Source organism: Neolamprologus brichardi, chromosome 5, assembly GCF_056152115.1.
Source record: "Neolamprologus brichardi isolate AB-2024 chromosome 5, ASM5615211v1, whole genome shotgun sequence".
Taxonomy (NCBI): Eukaryota; Metazoa; Chordata; class Actinopteri; order Cichliformes; family Cichlidae; genus Neolamprologus; species Neolamprologus brichardi.
The window spans coordinates 23717144-23731091 of record NC_142108.1 but is presented as its reverse complement, the minus strand read 5'-3'; the positions used below and the strand labels follow the sequence as shown (position 1 = coordinate 23731091).

At 39.1% G+C, this 13948-nt stretch overlaps 1 protein-coding gene across 2 annotated transcripts in view; it reads right to left on the bottom strand.

The window, feature by feature from the left end:
- Positions 1 to 2477, bottom strand: part of ripor3 (RIPOR family member 3) — a 57164-nt gene extending 54687 nt beyond the window's left edge. For both annotated transcript variants that reach the window (XM_006782988.3, XM_006782987.3), the window contains exon 1: positions 2180 to 2477. The gene's annotated coding sequence lies outside the window, so the exon portion shown is untranslated. The remainder of the gene's footprint in view (positions 1 to 2179) is intronic.
- Between the last annotated feature and the right edge of the window lie 11471 nt (positions 2478 to 13948).

The window sequence follows — 13948 nt, the reverse complement described above, 5'->3', positions numbered from 1 at the left end:
GGAAGGGGTGGAGTGAGGGTACGCGAGCAGCAGATTCTGACCCGGCTTGTTGTGTTGATATTTTCTCTGGCAGCTTGTCAGTTTGAGCTGCACTTGCTGAGGGGGTTCATGAGAAACTGAAAGTCTATGAGAGCAAATACCCTTTATGTATTTGAAGGAACGGAAAAGGTGGAGAGGAGGAGAAGTATGAGGATACAGGGCGGGACAGAATACAAAAGAGCAGAGGGGGGGAAACATTTGGAGATGTTTTAATTTAAAACTGAAACGGAAAAAAGAAAATCATTGATGCAAGATGTAAGGTCACAAACTGTGTCACTGATACCTTGAACAGATGCCAGGCTTTGTCTGAAAATATGCTCAAGAATGAAGCGGATACTGAATTACTGCCAGATTACTTATACATTGTCACAGTAAACAGGATATTGTATTAGAACTAGTAGTAAGTAGCTATATTTGACCACACAAACACCCAGTTACAGTACTAGGCTGAAGAAAGATCAAGAAACAAAGAAGGAGGCTGCAAACACCATGTATGTGCTTCTCTTTGCTTTAGGAGGGTGAGGAACAGTGAAGTTAAATACTAACTACTCAGTTTAATGCATCACTACTTGAGCGTGTGTAAAAATAGATAATAAAATAGCTAGTGATGACCTGGGAAGGAGGATCAGGTACTAACCCCTGGTAGTAGCTGATCTTTATCTATATTATTGAGGAGTTGGGAAAGTGGGTTAAGTGTGAGGATATATAATACAATGGATTTGCACAATAAAACTGATAAGTGGGAGTGATAAGGTTCCCTTTGATGTTGGTGCCGTGACCCGCTGGTTGCAATTGGTGAGACTGGTCTCCCAGTTTGCCACATATTTACTTTTCAGGATCCCACTGGGTGTCTTTAAGCATCATTTTCAGTGTTTAGGTTAGGAAGCAAAAGTTATGAAGGGGTGTAAACCACAAAACCAAATCATTTCCTAATACTAACCAAGTAGTTTTGGGCCTCAATTCAGGTAAACAGCAAAAGAGGAAGTGCGAAATACAAAGATGGCACGATAGTGGGTGACATTCTTGTGACTTTTACACTATTCCTTTAAGCAGGACTGTCTGCTCTCTCCATCTGATATGGTTGCCCAACATCATGGCAAAGTGTTACATGTTTTGCTGTGGTACTGGGTTGGATATTCTCACGGCAGGTGTGTCAGGGCACCAGTGCCAAAGGATGCCTGTGGCTTCAAAACTACAGCAATTGAGATGACACCGTGCAAGTATACAGTAAAGTGCATCTGGTGATCAACATTTCAGAAATACCTCGCTGACCTTGACAGTTAAAATAAAAGTGTAGAAGGTTTTTTTTATTTTCTGTAAAGATGTTTATAAGAAACATAAAATCTGAAACTGCACAGCAACAATTCTGCAAAGACTGGAGGAAAGAAGTCTGTAAAATCATTGGATTAATGCAGATGTCACTGTAATACTAACACAGACTGACGCAGAATTCAGATGATACTGTGACTGAGACCAACAATATCCGGCCACTCCGGGCTGCTAAACCTGGAATACCTGCATCCCTGCCCTGTTCTGTGTATGTTCTAAGGAGACCTTTTATCCTCTAAGCCGGGTGGAACCAGGCACAGTCATGATCACCTGCCCAATTTACACTGTATTTTTCCACACTTTGAAACGCTTAAAACAAACAGCATGAAAAACAAATCTTTTTTTGGTTCTAAATATCATGGAAAACACTCAAACTCAAACTCAAAAAGTTTTAGCTTAAAAAAAAAACTCTAATCAGGCAACATGGAGCTACACAAGCAGAGAATCTTCCTTACTGTGGCAAAAAAAAAAAAAAAAAAAAAAAAAGATTTTGCATTTTGATACAAATATTGATACAAATAGTTTCTGATTTCCCTTAAAAGACCAGATTCCAAATGTTTTTTGTTGGGATATCAAATATCAGATATGGAAATATGTTAACTCTAATGAATGTTTTAAGTCGGCTGGTAGAAATTAACCAGAGATCAACAACGAGAAAAGGCAAAAAAAGAGACACTTTTCCTGGACTAATTTTGCAAGAATAACGCATTCAGCTTTCACATTAATGCTTCGTTAATGCTCAGAAACACAAGCTATCACTAATATAAGTCCACACGATATAATATAATCTTGAAAGTCATATTAAACCTACCTGACAGGACGAAGAAACCAGTTATTCCCAACTGTCACTCCAAGTCCACCACACCAAACCGCCTCAGCGGACGAGTCATATCCATTTGTGTGTGCATGTGTGTGCATGTGAGTCTGTGTGTGTGTGTGTGTGTGTGTGGGTTTGGCGGCTGCCTGCTCGGGACTGATAGCGTTCAGTCATGCAGCAGCAGCGCAGCTCAAGAGGGTTTCACAGCAGTGTGAGAGGCTGGCTGGAAACACAATGCTGAATTAGGTTCTTTTCTCAGGTCTCCTCACTCCTTCTCATATCTGCTCTCTCTTCTTCTGTCACACACTGTTTTCCAGCTCTGCCTCTACTCCTCTCTTCTCCCCCTCGGTTCCCTCTCCACTCCCTCTTCTGTCTTTCTCTCCTCCTCTTTCAGGGCTTCCCACACTTAAAATCTGCCCTTTTTCCCTTTGTCAGATTCAGTTAATGCAGCTAAAGTTTCCTCCTGCTCTTCATCACCCCTTCCTCTCCCATCCTTGATTTTTGTTAAACAAATTTCTTTTCTTGAACCACTTTGGTTCTTTCTCCCTCTCTGAGCTTGTCTCTGGCATTCAGCCTGCCTCCCCTCTTCAGAACTTTCAACACTTGTCCTTCGGTATCTTTCTTTTCATGCCTCCTCCTTCAATCAACTGTTTCCACTTTTCCCAGCTTCCCGTTTTCTCCTCTCCTCTTTTCCAGTCATTGTTTAGATGCTTCATCTCTTCTTTCTGCCATCTCTGATCTGTCATTTTCCTTGCTTCCTTCCATTTGACTCTGTAATACTTTCTCTCGTAAACTCTCCCTACTTTGATTATTTTATGACCTCAAAATCTCTCGTTTTCCTTCTGCTCTCCTTTGGGTGATATGTGCTCTCCCTTTCTAACTGTCCTCTAATCTTAAGCTCTTCTTTTAACTTCCCTGTTACTTCCCTTTGCTTTTACTTTCTTTGCCTTTTCTGAGTTGCAAATGAAAATGTTTTAGAAGATCCCCTCCTCCTCCTTCTTCCCCATTCCCTCTTTTTCTTCCCCTTCCCCCAGCTGCGCTTGGCAAGTATCATGTTTGGCTTTAAACTAAGGAACTTGGCTCCAGCGCAGACCACATACATCAGTGCTGACTGATGGCCATGCATTCAGAAAAATAAACATTGAACACTGCAAGCAGAGTCGTCACATCTATACGCTTGGATGTAAATGTAGAGTGGAGAGAGCGAACCTCCAGACTGAGTGAAGGCGAGAAAAGACAACAAACCCCTAACAACTTATAACCTGGGAGGGGTTTGCTTTAAATCACATACTTGTATATAAATATATAAATCTTCAGTGTTGCTGATTTTTTGTGTTGATTCTTTTTCACTTTCACATCTTACTTATGCAACAAAGCAAACAAAAAAACAACTCAAAACCTTTAAAAGAAGGAAACAGCAACCTGTCTACAAGTTGCATACGGCATACGGTTTGTTATTACACACTTTTACTGGTTTGACCCACTTGAATTTAAATTACTCTAATTAAAAATAAATCTCTGTCTCACTCAGATATTCTTTAGATTTCAGGCGATCACAATTTGGCCAAAGTGCAGATAATTCCCCTTTGATGGCACCAGAAAACATTAAAAATGAACACAAAAAGAAGGAGATGAAATGTAAAGCTGAACCCAGTGCAAGTAAACTGCTTGCCTTGCAGCTCATTTTAGTCTCAGATTCTTATGTTGTTTTTGTTGTTGTTATTTGTGTTATTAGCATGCCCACATTAGAGGCTGACAGAGCCATCAGACAGAAATGTGCAGTCTGTAAACACAAATTGAAAAATGTTGGGTTGTTTAAAGTTTTGTCTTGTTGCTGTGTGAAAACCTCAGAAGACATCTCACTCTGACCAAAGCCCTTGAAGTTGCAATTAAACTAAAAGCTGTTGTGTGAAATTCTCCAAATCAGCCTGGTGGCTGAAGCCCTGATGTAGGAGCACTGACACCACCGAGTGTTTAGTCTTAGTTTGCCTTTTTGGCATTTTTATGGAAGCTGCTTCAGTACACAGTGTTGCTGTTGTTAATTACGCCACTGGTATTGAAGATAATCTGTCCAGCTGAATTACAATGAAGCACTAATGATGCACATTATGATAAATTAATTATTTCTAAATCTATTTTTAACAAACAACAGAGAAATTCTGATAGTCAAATACATTTTGATCTTCAGTATCGGAAAACATAAATGATTCAAGCTTTCAAATTATTAAAAAATACAGATGAATATGTCCTACTCCATATTTTCATATTTTGGCTGATTTGTTTTAAGTTAATAAAACTTTATTAAGTGCTTCATGGGTTTGGGCTTGGGGGTCAGTTACCAGTATTTGATATACATATGGCAGATATTAATGCACCCACCCAAAAACACACCCACTAAGGTTTAAAATACAAAAATGTTTCTGTCATAGCTCAATAAGATGCATGTACAGACACACACGAACACACACACACACACACACACACACACACACATATATATATATATAATGCACATACTGTGAACAGCTACACTTGTGATCAGCTGCCTGCTTGCTCAGAAATATAGTCTGATATTTACTTCAGCTGGCTCATACACACACACACACACACACACACACACACACACACACACACACACACACACACACACACACACACACACACACGCTACCGCATGGTAGGCAGAGATAAGGGAGAAGAGCCGCCATCCTGAGTATCTGGAGGCCTCGGCTTCTCCACTCCCTCATCACACACTCTCTGTAACAGCTGACTGTGCATTTGTGTGTGTCTTTGTGTGTGTGTGTCTGTGTGTGTGTGTCTGCATGCTGCTACTTTCATCTTTGTTAGGACCAACTGCAGTTTATTCAAGGACAGTTTTGGATAGTATAGACTGTTGGACCATCATTTAATTAGTGTGCTGTTTTAATGTGAAACTAAGATAACAGTACATTAAGGTTAGTAGGACGAATACCATGAAAACAAATGAAATTAAATAATAATAACATTTGTCAATGGCATTTATATTTAGATCACTTTTTCAAGCTATTCAAAGATAATACAAGATAACTACACATCTTGCTGTCAGATCGATCCAAAACTCAATATTTCAATATGTCCTTGAAGATTCAAATGAAACTCAAACGTGGGTATTTTTTTAGGTTGTGTGTGTGTGTGTGTGTGTGTGTGTGCGTGTGTGTCTGTGTGCGTGTGTGTGTGTGTGTGTGTGTGCATGTGTGTCTGTGTGTGTGTGTGGTTGACAGTCCTTTCTATGTTTGCGATTCAAAAAAAGATCTATAACAAGTTAAATTTGATCCATTACTTAGATGGGTTATAAAACATGAGCTTTGTCTACAGCTCTGAAAGTTTCAGCATCTTAAACTTGAATTCTTTCTGTTTGCGTCTGATAAGAAAATCATACTTTTCACTTGCTTTATGTACTCAGTAATACTTTAGTTTTTGACCACCGGTACTGAGCCTTCTTCGATAAGGCATGGTGCATTTTTTGTAAGCAATGTTCAAATTTAGAGAAAACTAGATGATAACACCAGGTATGTTTTGGGGTAGTACTATGTGATTTATTGACGTGCAATGTGTCCTCTCATTGTAAATCTGATCCATCCTTCAGTCAAGACATTCATTAAAGCAACACCCATCTTTTAGGTACAGTCTGTAACCCATCTTTGATGTCCAGACATGTCGCTTGTGAGCAAGAGAGACATCTGATCATGTGACAGACTTCCAAACCTTCCATCCTGATGAGTCAAACATGGCAACACAAGAGTAAGATGGTTTAAAAGCTATAATTGTCTGTGAACCACACTGTGATGGGAACAGAAAGGTAAAATCCTAGATCGTCCATCTGTACAACCTAAAAATACATTATTGCATTTTCATTTTTATTGTAGAGTTGAAGTTAACTTTGTCTGAATCTTTTGTGTTAATTTTTAGAACAGATGTTTAAGTGAGAAAAAAACATGGTCATTTAGTGCACTGATTTTTCAAGGACATGAAAAATGATCCAGAGGTTTGTCTAGAATAAGTACTTTTGAGACAAGCACATGCAGAACACTGATAACTGAATCACCGGGTAAATCTCCTCAATTATCGAAGCACAAACTGTGCTAAAGTATTTTGACTCTGAAGCGCCAATCATAGTAAAACAGCAAGTCAAATATGTTTTGTGCTTTTTGCCCAGTTCATATTCTGTGTGCACTCTTGAACTTTAACTGAAGTTATCAGAGATGTCCTTTAGCATTGTAGCATGATGCCCTCTGCTGTTAATACGATGCTACTAAGTGAAAAGCATTGACTTCTTTTACATCCCAAGTTTTACATGGACAGGAAGCGTACTTTAAACATCTGGTGCACCGCATAACCTTCTGAACTTTTGTCGCCACATTTTTCATGTCCAACCTTTTAAAGAGTGAAATAAAAAAACACAGAAGATGAACTTATTCAGTGTCTAAACCTATTCTGAACTGAATCACAAATTGCTTGGCAGTGTGTTTAGAGAAGCTCAAACTAAATTCCCAGCTCCATTAAACTAGAGCCAAACTTTAGTAACTTTTCACACGGCTTCATCACGCATTGGTTCATGTGAAATTCGTTTTTTAAAAATGATCTCAGCTGTCTGCGGGTCAGAGTTCACTATTTCCGTGAGAAAGCAGTTGTTGCCTGATCATTTTGCTGCTCTTGTTGCAAATATGTTGCAACGTCCTTCGCAGAAGTGCCAGGGCGAGATGCCCAACACTCAGCAGATCAGCATCAGTTACTATAGCAACAGCCATGGACCAGACCGTGGAGTCAACATGGCTGCCAAAGGGGAACTGCAGCAGCCAAGCTGCGTCTGTGTGTGTGGCTTCACACATGAGCGACAACCACAACATCTTGGCAGTCGCTTATAATCCTCCTGTCTTCGGGGAAACCCTGTTTTCAAGGAACACATTTGTGTCATCTACATGCAGACTGTTTATTTTCTGCTTCTGAAGAATCTATGAGGGTTATTGTCTTCTTGTTTACATTAATTTACACACCTACCTCACACAAAGCATGCAATGGCTTCCCCAGAAAAAACAACTGTGAAGTGCAAAATCCTCAGTGTCAGAGGATCTTGTTGGTTAGATCAATCGAAGAACATGGCTTACACTGAAAATAAGTATTTCTACATTTGCACTAATAATTTAACAAAGAGAGTTCACATTTTCTGACTTCTGAATTTAAAAAAAAAATCACAAAATTCCATATCTTATTGCAATGGGCATCTTTGACGTGCTTGAGAACATCAAACAGATCTTAGATTAAACTTTCTCAGTAGAAAAATATTATAAAAGTAGTTCATGTTCTAAATCAAGCTGAAGCAAATGTAAGTGCGAGCCCCCATATTTAAATCTGAGTCGTAACTACAAATAAAGTAGGACATGCGAGTGATGCTTGGAGCTCAAGCAGCTATCTAAAAATACATGCTGTGTACCTTGGGTGCTTACAATTTTAGCATGTGAATGTGAGAGCTCATCATTGCAGTGCTAGCATGTTAGCTCCATGCTCTACATAACAGGACAAGAACTGACAGGAAGACCAAGACCTTAAATCTCGCAGGCTCTGTGTTTTGCTTTACCTTCACACGTTTTTACAGGGAACCTAAATACATTTCAGAGAATAAAGCCAAATCCTCAAAGCGCTCAATTATTTCTTAATTCTCTGCCGTACTCCCTCAAACGAAGCACAAAATATCTATTTAATGACTCCTTAGCTTTGAGAAAGGCAAATTCTTTATAATCATTTATGTTAATTGACATTGACGTTGAGGAACAATTGTCTAGAAAAGCCTGCTGGGATGCAACTCCCCCATCGCTCTCTTGAAATATCACTAATCTGCTGTGACACTTGAAGTCAAAACATGACTTAATCAGCTTACACTTTCGAAAGGAACGGGTTGTTTTTCCACGGCATCCAATCTAGTTTTGGACTCCACGTAGCTGAAGAAGATAAGACTTTTAGCCTTAGTCACAATCACTGCTTCACCTACAGAACTCAAAGAAAAATTAAATTAACCATAAATGTATATGAAAAATGGATTTAGGGAGACATTAAACAATTTCCTGTCATCAACAACAAACAGAAAAGAAAACTGTTAATCCAGTGGGAGAGAGAAGCAAAGAGGTGAGGTTGTGGGCTGTGCATGAACAGCCAAGGGAGAGGAAAAGGTATCAGGATGGCTCGTGGTCGAGCAGCAAGAAACTTGAGAGAAAAAAGAGGGGAGGGAGAGAGAACACAGGTTACAAAGATGCTGTTGTTTTCAAGTTTACAGCGATCTCGCTGGCAGCACAGACATGGACTTTACCACAAACTGACGCCGTAGATTCAACAAGACCAAGATCGCCCCACCAGGATGGTAACAGTTATAAAAACAAAGAGAATAAACTTAAGTGAAAATAAGAATAAATGCGCCAAAAGGATTCAGCAAGGTCAGGATCTCAACAGGGAGACATAGCACGGAGAGTAAGGGATGGACTATGAGGTTTACGGAGATTAGACAGGTATGATGGTGCATGTACATCAATAGAAACATCTTCAAGTCTCACAGGGACATGAAGCAAATAAGGGAAATGGTGATATAATGGGACTGAAATGACCAAATGATTGTGTTTTATACAGGAAAACTTCTCTTGTTTGTTTCCTTTAACTATGACCGATATCACAAAATAGATATATTTGCGGCTCTTAGTCATTATTATGCAGACAGAATAGAAAAAACAAATACAGACAAAATTACAAATAATAAAGCAGTATGGCAGTATCATTTAACACCAAACAATACATGAGCTGGTAACTCAATAAAACTTCAATCAAACACAAATTATAATAATATCGTCGCAATCAAAGTGATTTTTGCATCTATTCTTCTGATTAAAACAAACATATGCAAACACCTGGTCTGTAGGTGTGTAATATTCATTTACTGAATTGTGCAGAGACGATCAAAATCAAGGCTCCTGCAGCAGTAACTGTAGCTGCTCTGGTTCTGCCAGCTATAGTTCACTGTACTGTACTGATGCAATGCACTGATTAAAACTGGAAAGTGAGCGGAAAATTCCACGTGGCAAATTCATGGTAGATGACATAGTCACTATCAATGAGATCGCATCAGCATATGTAAGTATATGGGTGAGGTCAAACCAGAAAGAATGGTGAGAAGTACAAACGTCAAGCTAATATGTTGCTGAGGTTTTTCCTTTGACTGTATTTATGTAGTTTGATTTTGATTTTAAACATAAACTGCCAATTTGTTCAGTTTAATTGTTGACTTATTTTACAGCTAAAATGAATGCAGACTGTACTAACAGCCTCACTGTTGATAACAAACGCTATCCCACCCTCCACACCCAGCCCCTGCCCACCCATCTCCCCAATCTGACTCATGGTCTGAGTAACCCTCATCACTCAGGCCACTCACATACGGACTCACATACTCAGAACAAATCCTTTGCACTGCTTCCAAGCACTATGCCCTCCATTGTGTGCCTTTCTCTTTCTTTGTATATATTCCTCTAGACTCTATATATCTCTTGTGTATGATATTTATTCCTGTGGTCTTTAGAATTCATATATATCGTTTTACTTTTGCACAATTGGTATGGAGCACCCATAATTTCGCTGTGCATCTACATTGACAATAAAGGGCTATTCTATTCTATTCTATTCTATAACAGAGTTGCATTTTGCTGCAAGTGAAGTTTTATGTGTCTTTAGAGGATTTGGTTTGTGGCCTATTGAAATGTGTTGCACATACTGGGTCTGCAGTTACTTTGTTGGAAACAAGCAAATATATGGGTGTTTTAATTTTTCAAGTGCACCTGAACTTGTTGATTGGTTACATTTCACTGATATATTTGACAATCTCTTGCCTCCTCTTTTTAGTCTCCAGTTGACTTTTCTTGTTGTGAATCATTTGATTTGTTATTGAGTTGAATACATATGTGTACACCTATGTGTATTTGCAGCAGAGCAGAACTGACAAATACCAGATAAGGATGATGTGATGTGATGGGAAACGTGACACGTAGAGAAGGCATACTATAGGTTTACCGCTGAGAGATGGATTATTGGGAAATGTGTGCATTGTACCATGCATGTGGCATACTCAGTGGCTCCGTGGGAAGGGAAGCGAGAGAGTTCACAGGCCTTTGACACCACATACAAAGATGCAGCAGCTGGAGTGTGTTGTAGCTTATTTCCTTTGGTGTTTAGTTTGAGTTATCACGAGTTAGCTCCATGAGAAGAAGGAAATTCAGAAGGAAACCAACACATTTGGGTAACAAAAACGCACAGGATCTGAACATTATTTTTGTTTGGAGGGCGGGGAGTGGGGTTGGGGGAGGTGGGAGCGGAGGGGGAAGCAAAAAGTCTGTTCCTTCTTCCAGTTCTCTCTGGGCTCAGGGCCAAGTGACTGGAGGAAGGAAGGAGGGTGAAGAGGAGAAGAGGAGGAGGAGGGATGAAGAGCAGAGGGAGGGAGGAAAAGCAGGAGAAAGCAGACAGGATCTATGGGGATTGCAGGGGTGCGTGGAACAGATGCCGAATATTTTAACTCTTCCTTGGCCAAACATTGTCCAACTCAGTGGACTCTGCATTCAGCTCTCTGGATTAAAAAGAGTTTAAGCTTTATTCCAGACAGAGAGATGCACTTACTTACATACTTATTCTTCACAATGCTAGTAGGTTGGTTAAAGAAATACATGTAAAAAGTAATTCTAATAGAACATGTGATACATTAGGTAAACAGGCAGACTTAGACCACTGAGAAACACAAAAGAAAGGGCTCTTTTCTCCACCTTTTTCCTGTAAGCTTTGCATTTTTCTACTTGATGCATGATAGCAGTGAGACCAGCTATGAAGAGGTGAAACTGAGGAAAAGATGCTGAAATCTAGGAGTGGCATGGATGTACAGCAGGTAAGGGCTGGATAATTCAAAGACCAAGAGAAAGAGGTACGACTGAGCTAGTTTGGGAATGTGCAGAGGTAAGATACTGGCTGGGAGATGGATTTTGAAGATGGCACTCCCAAGCTCTGATTAAGTGAGGCTGTCGTAGTCTAACTTCAGCCAAAAGAAGACGATCACTCCTTGTGGGTGTACAGCTTTGTCGCTAAACACCTGTTTGGCTGAAAAGTTTTATTTACCTGGTGAGTCCATTCCAGCCTGTCAAGGAAATCCAATAGCCAATGACAGGCCAAATCATAATCAAATCATAGTCAAACCAATTTCATGCTTTCTTTCTAACATGCCATGGGCAGATTTCTGCATGCCTGGCATTGAATACCAAACTGCCAATATAAAAATCCCATGAACTCCCTTATCTCCAGTCCAAGTAGTGGATTAATACATATCTGAGTTTTGAATTTCATTATGCCTTTTCATCTCCAAATCCTTTAATAAATGATAGACTGCAGTGGCTGTTTCAGCATGAGTGCAGGTTAGGTGAAGGAGGAGATTTTCTGTTGCTCTCTCTTGCTACCATCTAGAACATGAAGAAATGCAGTGATTACCATTTACACCTACATTTAACCATACCAGAAATGTCAGTTTTTACATGCATGATACAACCGCTGCACTCATCCCTCCACCCCCAGGAGAGATATCGTTTCGAAAATGCTGGATAGACAGTCAGGTAAATATCTACAATGGCAGGCACGCTAATTATGTATGCATGGATGCTTGTCTGCCAGAATCATTTGCTGCACTGTGACTGCGCCATGGAGTATACAGTACAGCTACTGCACATTTAACCTTGGCATGTCAGAGTAGGATGCATGATCAGCTGTGGTTAGAAGCCTTTACGGCCTACTTTCATTAAACAGTCATTTTTCCTTAATCCAGAAGTGTTTCTACAGGATGCACACAATAAAGTGACTCAGATTTTCCAGCTTTCATTGACTCAGTCAACAAAATAATTTCACAAATGGAAATAATCAGATCTTCTCTATGTATGGGTTGGAGTTCAGTCGTGTCCTTTTGTTGTGTGTTTTCTGTTTATCTGTGTAAGAAAACATTGTTGACAGCAGTTGTCCATCATCTTACAGAGGATTCTTTTCCCCCAACATGCTAGAGGTTTTATTTTTAGGCTTTGACTAACTGTTCCTGCTTGATCTCTTTGTTGCATCATGCTGTCAGAGCTGTGATGCTAATTTTTGCTGTGGTATAACTTATTCATATTATGGCGACATAGGCAACATGTAAGATTTATTGTACCAGCAACTCCAATTTGATTCACTTGTTGTCGTATTATTAAGTGTTTGCAGATCTATTCTTTGTTTGCTTACAAATGTCAAACAGTGGTAGAGAAAAATATGAAAAGCAGCAACAGTGACACTTTTATTGCACAAAAACAACACAGTTCTGATAATATGAGTGATTACATGCTTGACTTTAGTTTATAAGAGTGCTCCAGCTTTTTCCACCTGAGTCCAAACAAGGCAAAAATAGAGAAGCACAGTTCCTACTGATTCCTTCAAGATGCAGTACAGAGACAGAGGAAGAGCTGAATTACACCGATAAGACTGTGAGTTAAACTACTTAATTACTGTGGGTTGAACAAGATAAGGCCATACATTCATGTAGGCTAGACTTTAATTCTCACTGAGACTAACCAGAAAACATGCAAAGATAAGAAACTAAATGACTGAATTGGTGAACGAAACAGTCAAGTTAACCATGCAAAGCAAATTAGCCTATCAGATGGCACTCTTTAACGTTTGTCCTAATAATTCAAAGAGAAGATTAAATGAGCCAAATAATAATATCGATAAATAAGAATTAAATATCACAAATGGAAATTTATAGGAGATCACTCAGTGGCCTTCCTTCCTCGAATGACATCATGTTTCATGAATGAAAACACTTGTTGTGATATCCATGTTTGGTCGATGAAGTGCTTATCAATACGCAGCGGCACGAAGAATTTCACTGATCATTGATTAATCAACAATCACTGATTAATACAAAATCATAAATTCAGTCACTTTGGTTCAAAGGTGACTATCACAGCATAGATACATAATTTGATTTCCTTTATTATAATGACAAAGAAGCAGCTCTCTCAGTTATTTTTAATTCATATTTCAGAGACAGACTCTGCCTGTCAATCAACAAATATGAGTGCTTTGTCTTTGTTATTTTTTGTGTTAGAATTAGTGATGTATATATATTTTTTCTTGTTTTCACCAGAAAGCAAAACTTTTGTTGTTGCCCAGGGAACACTTGTCTGATTATGTTATTGCTTGAAATGACCATATAATGAAATCCAGCAAAACACTTTCCTGATGAGGCTTTTTATAAACACATATTTTAGTGCAGGCGGTCTGTGTGTGAAAGAACAGAAAGTCAGAACTTTATTTCTGTGTAGCAAAAATACAGTTTGGCAGTGCTCATCATGCTGATAGTATTAATCAGACTTTAGATGTACCATCACACATAGAGACCACATAGTCTTAAATATATGTAGCATCAAAGACAACTACTGCATTAAAATTTTTATGAAGACAGTCATGGCTCCCAGAAGACATATCAAAAAGCATTTGGTTCGATTTATTGCCACTCCTAACAGTCCTGTAGACCTGTGTACTGTGCACAGTTTCAGACTAATAGCTCAGGGTATGATTTCACCTATTGATTGTACCAATACAACACTTACTGGATGTAGGTTCTTCTTACTTACTGTTTTTATATGTAGCAAAGTCATTCACAGTAAGGGGGCTGCAATGAAAGCTTGC